We start from the raw sequence: 9,327 nt of genomic DNA, 5'->3' as shown, positions 1-9,327 counted from the left end.
CCAGACACACACACACACCATCCAGACACACACATACACACACACACACACACCATCCAGACACACACATACACACACACACACACCCCACCCAGATACACACACTGCACATGTTAAATAAATAAATTTGAACAAAGAGAGAGGCACTAAGGTTCCTCAGGACATAGAGGGCTCTTACAGATTCATTGAGAAGCAGGTGGAACTTTGAACCAAAGAAAACTGGCCCAAGAGGACAGATACAGATGACAAAATTCAATCAACTGTAGGGGTTAGGAAATCATTTCATCTCATCATTTAAAGACTAATTAAAATTATGCTGATTAAAACTCAACAATGACATGCTTTTGCCAGTTGGGAATAGTCACTAAAATGCTGTTAATTAGCAGTTGAAGCTTCAGGGTGTTAGATGAGTGTCCCCACCCATGGCTACACCGTGGCTCTGGATCGAAATTGGACACATGCATCCCCGTACGCCACTATTGTCTTTGAATATAGATCCAGAGGTGAAATGCGCCTTCTTTGTGATGTAGTATAGAGGGCCACACAGAAAAATTCAGGTTATAAATCAGCATTTATAATATGATCTCGTGTTTACTAACTAGTGTTCTATTGGAAAGACAGGTGTGCTTTCTTGTGTTAATCAGTGTTCAGCCACTGTGACACAACACTTGACCCAATCAGCTTATCATGGAGAAAATGTCACTTTGGGTCATGATTCCAGAGGCTTTGGTCTATGTTCCGCTGACTCCTTTGGGTCAGTGGTGGGTACAGCATCCTGGCTGGGGTGTGTGGCAAAGGACAGCTGTTCGGTTCATGGAGGCAGAGAAGCAAAGTGGGAGAGAGAGAGACCCCCATCCCAGGATCCCTTGCAGGGCACACACCTGTGACCTCACCCATTCACCTCTCTTCACAACTCCAACACATTCTAAAACACCACCTACTGGAGGCACAGGGTCTTTGAGGCACATTTAACATGTAATCCATTTACATGTCTGACCAGGTCAGACTCAGTTTCTGAGAACATTCAGAGGTGCCAGTCCCTCTCAGCGGAGCCCAGTGCTGGGGTTAACTTGTTCCTCGGCAGCTCCTGCCTGTGACGCTGCTGTAGAGCATGGATACTATGTATGACGTGTCTTTCTAGAAATTTAAAATTTTTGCACCGGTAAAGGGTGATTTCTAGTCAAAAGGGAAATAAAACTACTGTTTCAAATGTCACCTTTGGTTTTTGAAACAAAGTTTCTGCACGTAACAGTCCTGGCTTCCCCGGAACTTGCTTTGTATAAAGGTGTTTGGTAAATGAGGTGGACAGAAAGCCTGGTCAAGGTGAGTTAGGCACATTCTCAGTGCAGCTCCAGGCAGTGCTCCCCACTGTGGGGTTGGGGACCTCAAAGCCTGTTGGCAGATCTCTCTCTGTGTGGAGAGTCTGAAGAGCTCTTGTTGAATTTCATGGCCTATTAGCAGCTAAGTCTATGAAACAGTGGCTTTTTTCTTCTTTCCCTAAAGTAAAGCAGTTTGAAGCCTCTTGCACAGCCTTGTGCCTGCACAGCTTCCCCTGGGATGTACTTTTCCCCTGGGTGTCCTAGGACTATAAAGATAAAAGCTCACACTTGCATGTTCTTCTTTACTAATGACCTGTTGACTCTCAGGACGCTGCTATGGGCAGTTACTATTGTTATTATCCCCTGTGAGGGGGCAGTACTTCTAGCTGAGGGATGGAACAGGCACGGCTGCTCTCTGCCCTGCCAGGGAGCAACTCCTTGCTCGACTTGGCTCTGCTCTTTTCTTTGGAAATATGTTTATGTTTGTTTAAGTATCACCCAGGATTTTCTCCCTCTGCTTTGGGGCTGGATATGGAATTTTCTGCTTCAGAGGGAGGAAGTCTTCTGTGCTCTTAGATCTACCCTGTTCCCAGTGCTGAGTGGTTGAAGGCTTAGGAAGGAAACTCCTGCTCAATGTTAAGGCTCTCTCTACAGAGCCTTCCCCAAAGGGGCAAGGAAAGGGTGTCCTTGAGACCTAGGGGATGCCAAGAATGGCTTGTTTCCGTGAATTAACTTCTCACTTTCCCCTAAGGTCATCTGTGATAAAATATTTCGACGCTGGTTCTCCTCAACTCACAGGAGCCCCGCTGTCTCCCCACAGCTTCGGCTGCAGCTACAGCAGGCTGTTCAGGAGTGTGCTCACCAAGGGGGTCCCTCTGGGTACTCCAGGACTGCATCCTCCGGCGTGTTCCGGAAGCTTCGGTGGCTCCTGCAGGCCACTCTGAGAGAGCTGCAGGAGGCGGAGAAGTAGCTGCTTTCTTGTCTTAGTCATCAAGAGTGGACAGAAGAAGCGACCTTCAAGTGATGGCCTCTTGTTGCCATGCAAACGCGCTGTCCGCGCCATTGACAGGTTCTTCTGGAGAGTGCACCTGACTTTCCCTTCTATCACTGCGGTGGGGACCACCCTTGCTCCTGCCCAGCTTGGTTCGACTTTATTTGTGCTGACTTCTGTCCTGTCCACTCCCTCAGAAGTGAGCCAAGGGAGGGGATTTGGAGTATTTGACCTGTGCAGTTGCAGTGTGCAATTTTCTGACGAGTGCAACCATACCTTGCCATTGCAGACAAAAGGCAGCTGCTCCCTGCGCGCCATTAGCAAGCTCAAGTGTGAGTGTGGGCATACAGATGAGTGTGTTTGCAAATAAGTGTGTGTATATGCGCACCCATAAGTGTGTGAGCGTGTTTGTATAAGTGAATGGGCACTGTGTGTATATGAGTATGTTAATGTGTGCAAACACATGTGGGTTTGTGTGTACATGAATGGATGGTGCACATAGTCTCACAAATAATGTGTATAAACACACGTGCACACACACATGCAATGCACACTCGTGCACATGCACACACACACACATACCTTACCACTGTCTTCCCTTTCCTGACATGTGAAGATGAAGTCTGTGCCAAGAACAGAGGCTGACAGAGCTGGAGGTGATTTTTGTTTGAAAACTGTATCTCAGGTGGGTGTGGTGGTGTGCACCTGTGATCTTCTTACTTAGGGAGATTGCAGATTTAAGGCCAACGTGAGCTACATGATGCTACATGATGAGTGTGAAGCCAGTTCTGTACAGTGAGTTCAGGACTAGCTGACCTACAGATTCAAACTGTGTCATAACAAACACACAAAACCAAACCCCAACAGAACAAAGTTTCCTCTGGAGATTCTCTGCTGACGAGGAAGTGGCGTGAAGATGCCTTCATTGTACCAGTGTGTCCGTCTCTTCGGTGGATCTCACGTGCCTAGACTGCACTTGTTTCCCATCGGGCTATCTTTGCTCAGAGAGAATAATCACCAGTGATGGCTGTCTGAGTTGTCAATGCTGGCAACATCCGGAATTAACTAAAATCCAAGTGGCCGGGTACACCTGTGAGAGATTTTTCCTAATTAGATCATTTGAAATGAGAAACCCACCTTTAATCTAGATCCTCTGAGGTGGGAAGATGCACAGTTAATCTGGCCCTTGCTTTCTGTAGGATGTCCCATTTTGTCCATGTGGTCAGGATGCCAGAGGGGGAGGGAAAGGACAGAGCTATGGAAGGAAAGGAGAGAGGAAGAGAAGGTTTCCATATATCCTTCAAGGGCATGTGCTCAGTGCCCTTTCCCCACAACTGGTTCTACCTGCGGGCATCTCCACCTCCTCCCAATAGCACCATCAGCTGAGAACCAAGCCTCCAGTGTAAGAGCTTTTGGGGAACATTCCAGATCTAAGACATCACCTTTGATGGCTTCTTTTTGAAATGGTGTAATAAAGGGCCGTCTGCCTCCTAGGCTGTGTCCTTGCCTTGCTTGTCTGGTTTTCAGTTTTGGGTAAGCGAACGCGTTCTGAACAATTGTCCCACCCTTTGCACTTAAAGCCCACATGGAAGACATTTTATAGCTGACATTGACCTGGGTCCAGCTCCTTGTGCTTTTCAGGGGTTGTGTCTTTCACTCTAACAAATTGCTGAAGCTGAGCTTCACTGGAAATGCTACAGAAGAGCTGGCCAGATGGCTCAGCTGGTAAAGGTGCACGCTACCATGTCTGCTCGCCCTCTTTGTTCCCTGGGACCAGGGAAAACTCGTTCCTCAGGTGGAAACCCATCCAGACGGCAAACCACTGTGGAACAAGGTGAAGGTGGGATTGAAGTATTTCCCCTGAAAGCCTCTCAATGTGAGTTTTGTTTTCTTTGTTTGTTTGGTTGGTTTTATATCCAGAAATAAAGCTACTCACTTTGACTTTTCATGAAAATTGTAGCTTCTTATGGGGTTTGAAGAGATGCCTCAGTATTTAAGATCATTTGCTGCTCTTGCAGAGGAGTCTGGCTAAGTCCCCAGCTCCCACATAGCTGCTCAAAACCACCTATAACTGCAGTTCTCTCTTCTGGACTCCATGGTCACTGGACAACACCCAGGGCAATATACACATGAAGAAAACACTGCATATAAAATAAAAATGAATAAAAATCTTTAAAAAATCCTATACATGCACTTTTAATTTTAAGTGTGTGTGTGTGTGTGTGTGTGTGTGTGTGTGTGTGTGATAGCCCACATGTGGTGTAACTTACCATAACAGAGGATAACGTGTGGGAATGAGTTCTCTCCTTCCACCATGGTTTCCAGGGATCATAGGCAGGTGGGCAGGCTTGGTTGTGTCAGGTGTAAGGAAACTCCATTTCCCCAAATTCCGTCAGTTGAACAACAGCCAGCATCCTCTGCAAGTTGTGAAGTTGGTTCCCCTCTGCCCAAGAAGCCATTTCCCTTATCATGGAGAAGAGATAACTACAGCATTAAAGTGCATGGTGGCCTCCAGACTCCCTCAGCATCACAAGTACCTGTTACACATTTTGGAGTCAGTGTTGGCATCCTAGCTCTTCTTGAGTTTTCTAGCCCTAAGCTCCCTCCAGATCAGGAGCTTTCCTTCCTGCAGCTTCACCTTCTCCTTATAACCCTGATATTTCCTCTGTGTGCTTCCTCTTGTTTTCCTCTGCTGTGGGGCAATGGTCTTGTACCCTGTAAAGATTTGTCACTTGTATTGGTTTAATAAAATGCTGATTGGCCAGTAGCCAGGCCGGAAGTATAGGTGGGGTGACCAGAACAGGAGAATTCTGGAAAGAGAAAAGGTTCAGTCTGCAGTCGTCACCCAGACACAGAGGAAGCAAGATGAGAATGCCTTGCTGATAAAAGGTACCAAGCCATGTTGCTAACACAGACAAGAATTATGGGTTATTGTAAGTTATAAGGGTTAATAGGAAGCCTGAACTAATTGACCAACCAGTTTATAATTAATGTGGACCTCTATGTGTTTTTTTGGGGGGGGACTGAAAGGCTGTAGGACAAGGCAGGACAGAAACCTCTGTCTCTCTCTCTTGGTCTTCATCTATTACCCTTTTCCCATTCACTTCTACTCTGCCTCTCTCCTGGCCAGGTCCAGTCTGCTGGCGATGCTCAGTCTACCGCTTCCTCTCTCTGCTCTGGACTCCTCCAGATGCCTCTGCCTGCTCTCTCCCTCATATCTATACTGAAACCCTTCCCCTTAGCTCTACCTTGGAACAGCCCTGTAGACAGTTTATATAGGTAGCAAGTTACCAGCTGAGCCACTTTTCTAGCTTTTCAGTAGCATTTCTAATTTGTTAGAGTAAAACCCTCCCCCGAAAAGTACAGAAAGTGGAACCCAGGTCAGTGTCAATGCAAATATTAAATTTATATTTAAAAACTATGAGATTATTTCTGCATTTTTTTTGTAACTGGATTGCTTGGCTCTTGAATGTGAAGTTCTAGATGACAGTGTTGGGTCATTGTTAAGCACTGGGCACTGTTGTAGGGTTCTGTGGTCTAGGCCACGTAGAATTCCAGCACATCCAGAAGTCATCTTGTCACACGTCCCCATGACGCTGCAGGGTCCTTCTAGTGGCTCCAGCGTTTCTTCAGGAAGCTCTGCCCTTCCTCTTGCTTTGTCTCTTCCCTCCCATTGCTGAGGATGCTGGTGTTTCCATCTGATCTCAGCAGTACTGGCAGAATTACTGCACTTTCTCCCATCTCTGTCTCTGAGGCAGATATCTATTGGAACTCTGTTCAGGACATTAGAGAAGACCTAGATGTTTTGATAGAGCAGAGCCACAGTTTCCCCTCTTTAAAAGCACATTTTCCAGGTGTTGAGCTCAACTATGAGAGAACATACAGGAATACAGAGTCAGTGCCTTCACTGGCTTGCCTCAGACTCCCTGGGCCTTCCTTTAGGCTCTTGCAAGGTTCTGAGCCCTCCTGTGGTTCCATTTTCTTCCCTTTAATCACTCCCCCCTTTCATCCTGACCAGGTCCTGGCATTTCTTTGAAGACTGAGAGATGAAACCAGAGTGAACAGTGTAATAAGAGGCTGCATAATTCTGAGGAAACTACACCATTCTTTAAACTGGCGCTTTTGATCAGGGTTCTTGCTTATTGCAAACATTCCTTCTGCTGAATTGTAAGCTTGGCTATTATTTTTTTTAAAACATTTACTGGAATCATCTGTAGGCCAACTCTTCACTAGATTTTAGTTATTCCAGGTACAAAGAAACACTCCTTACCCTCACCTAGCAACCAGGTGACTGCGTAGGTCTCAAGTTGTGAACCTCTCGCGTGGGTGTCCATGGTAAAGAAGTGACCAGTGCTCTGGGAACTGTACTCCTTCCCCAGACACCTCTGGTGGTTTAAGTGGCAAGACCCTCACGGCCCTCACATATTTTCATGCTTAGCCCCCACCTGAGGAGCTGATGGGAAGGATTGGGAGGTGTGGCCATGTTGCAGAAGGTCTGTCCCTAGGGGTGATGCTGGGAGGTTTCAAAATCCATATCCAGGCCCAGGGTCTCTCTTTCTCTGCCTGCTGCTGATCAGGATGCAAAGCCCCCAGCTACTGCTCCAGTGACTGTCTGCTTCCCACCATGATAATCATGGACTGACCCTCTGAAACTGTAAGCAAGCCTGGTTAAATGCTTTCTTTAAGAGTTGTCTTGGTCGTGGTGCAGCTTCACAGCAGTAGAAAACAGTGACTAAGACAGCCTCTGACCCCACCCCCTTCAGGACACTCAGGCCTCCAGAGTCCTTTCTCTGTGGAGTGTCTTATGTTGTGAGCTTCGTCCTCACTTCAAGATCCAGGAAGGGCAGAGAGGGAACAATTAGAAGCAGCCAATGACGGACTGCACTTCACGAGCACTCATTTGGGGAGCACAAAAATCTTGCTGCCTCTGAGAGTTTTGTACACAAGGCCAATTTTTACAGCAAGAGTTGAGATAAAAGAGACAAAGCAAAACTAAGTGTTTTAGCTTGCACTTGAAGAATGAAGTCAATAAACCTGAGTTTTCTTGTCCTGGTGGCAAAGTATACACGATGCAAAGTTTGCTACTTCACCAGAGGATTAATGCTATGGGAACTCCTTCAGCCAGTAGCCTTTACGATAGCAGCCCACTTGGGCATGGTCTCTTGTGCTATAAATGCAGATGTAAAGCTTGCACCGCTCTCTATTGGCTGCTGGATTCAGTTCCTATTCCCCACTCATGCAGAGGACTGTTGATCTGTGAGTCTACACCTAAATAAAGCACCCTTCAGTATACTCCACTCTGAGCTAGTGTGGGACGACTTTATTGTAATCATCTACAGATTATGATAGTAGGAGGCTTCCTGGAGACTGGTGAGGCTGCCGTTTCCCAGAAGGGAAACCTTACTTAGTGAGAACTTGATGCCATCATAACAAATCATGTCTATAATCTCAGGCAGTGCCAGTGTTGAAATGCTGGGTGTGGAAGCTCATGGAGGATCTGAGGACAGATTGTACTGCACGGTGAATTATAGGCCAGTCTGGGCTATAGAGCGAGGCTGTCTGAACAAAGCAAAGCAAAGTGTAACAGGAGACTTTAAGCTTCTAAACCACCAGTTTCTGTCCTAAACAATAGACAGAGATCAAACCAAAGACATGCATTATCTGTGTTCTCATACTCACATGTGTGTGCACTCATGCTAACACAAGACACAACTCTCTCTCTCTCTCTCTCTCTCTCTCTCTCTCTCTCTCTCCTCATTGGCTATTTAAAGCAACATTAGGTCAAACTGTGTCTACAATGAGTGGACCCTGGGCCCAAGCCTGCCTCTGACCTTTCTCCCTGGCTCACAATGTTCCTCTTAGGGCAGAGCATCATGGGAGGAACCACCAGAAACATCCTCAAGGCTCAGGCTGCTTAGGTACTCTCCAGAAGCACTGGTGGTGCACATCTTAGTTCCTGGTCATCAGGAATGCAGGTGCAGGTGTGTGCAAGTATGTGCATAGAGGAGACAGCAACCTGCTGGAGCAGCCTGATAGCCAGGTGACATACACTCAGAGACCTGAGGGCGTAGAGAGCAGGCATTCCCCAGCCGTGTCTCTGCGTGGGTGCCTGCATGTCACTACTCATAGGCTGGGCATGCTTAGCAGGCTATGGTGGGGCTTTGCAATTTTGGCCTATACCCCACCCCTAATTTTTTAAAAGTCAATTTCTACTAAGTCCTCGGCATCTCCTTCTGGCATCGTGGGTCCTGGTATGTTAGCACATTGTCCCACATTGCTTAAGCAGCAAGCCTTGGCCAGGCATGTGAGCAGGTCATAGGCATGCTGTCATTGGGAACCATAGTTTTGTCCAGGAGAGATTATTGACTTGCACAGGCCTCCAAGGGCTTAGCAACTGTGGCACTTTACCTGACGTCATGAACTTTAAGAGAGAGCTGCCCCTACCCACTCACTCGTCCTTGTGGCTTTCTGAGGTTGAGGAACTACTGTTCCTGAGATGGGAATGGCCCCCATCCACTCGTGTATTTGAGTGCTTGTCCCATAGAGAGTGGCACTATTAGGGGGTGTGTTAACTTGGAGGAAGTGTGTTAACGTGGAGGCAGGATTTGAGGACTCAGAAGTTAGGCTCAGTGAGGCATTCACTTCTGCTGCCTGCAGATCAAGATGTAGACCCCTCAGCCCCATCTCCAGCACCATGTTTGCCTGCATGCTGCCTTGCTCCCTACCATGGTGATAATGGACTGAAACTCTGAAACTGTAAGTCAGACCTGTTGAAATAGGAGCAGCAGGGCTGCATCCCCGGCACCTGGCCGCCCGCATGGCTAGTTTATACCCAGAAATAATTACACGGAAACTGTATTCTTTCAAACACTGCCTGGCCCAGCTAGGCCCAGTTTCTTATTGGCTAGCTCTTATATATTGTTCTAACCCATTTCTAATATTCTGTGTAGCCCATGAGCTGGCTTACCAGAGAGGATCTTAACCTGCGTCTGTCTGGAGCGGGAGAATCATGGCGAC

The 9,327-nt window shown here is 47.2% G+C and overlaps 1 long non-coding RNA gene across 1 annotated transcript; it reads right to left on the bottom strand.

Moving 5' to 3' along the window:
* Positions 1-6: 6 nt before the first annotated feature.
* On the bottom strand, positions 7-8,053 carry LOC126496126 (uncharacterized). Its single transcript, XR_007590289.1, has 3 exons — positions 4,581-8,053; positions 4,247-4,451; positions 7-3,400 (listed from the first exon to the last, which is right to left on the bottom strand). It is a non-coding gene; the product is annotated as an uncharacterized lncRNA (long non-coding RNA).
* Positions 8,054-9,327: the final 1,274 nt, after the last annotated feature.

This window comes from Alexandromys fortis, unplaced genomic scaffold (genome assembly GCF_014885135.2).
Source record: "Alexandromys fortis isolate MF-2015 unplaced genomic scaffold, M_Fortis_MF-2015_v1.1 scaffold_1268, whole genome shotgun sequence".
Taxonomy (NCBI): domain Eukaryota; kingdom Metazoa; phylum Chordata; class Mammalia; order Rodentia; family Cricetidae; genus Alexandromys; species Alexandromys fortis.
This window is presented reverse-complemented; position numbering and strand designations above follow the sequence as displayed.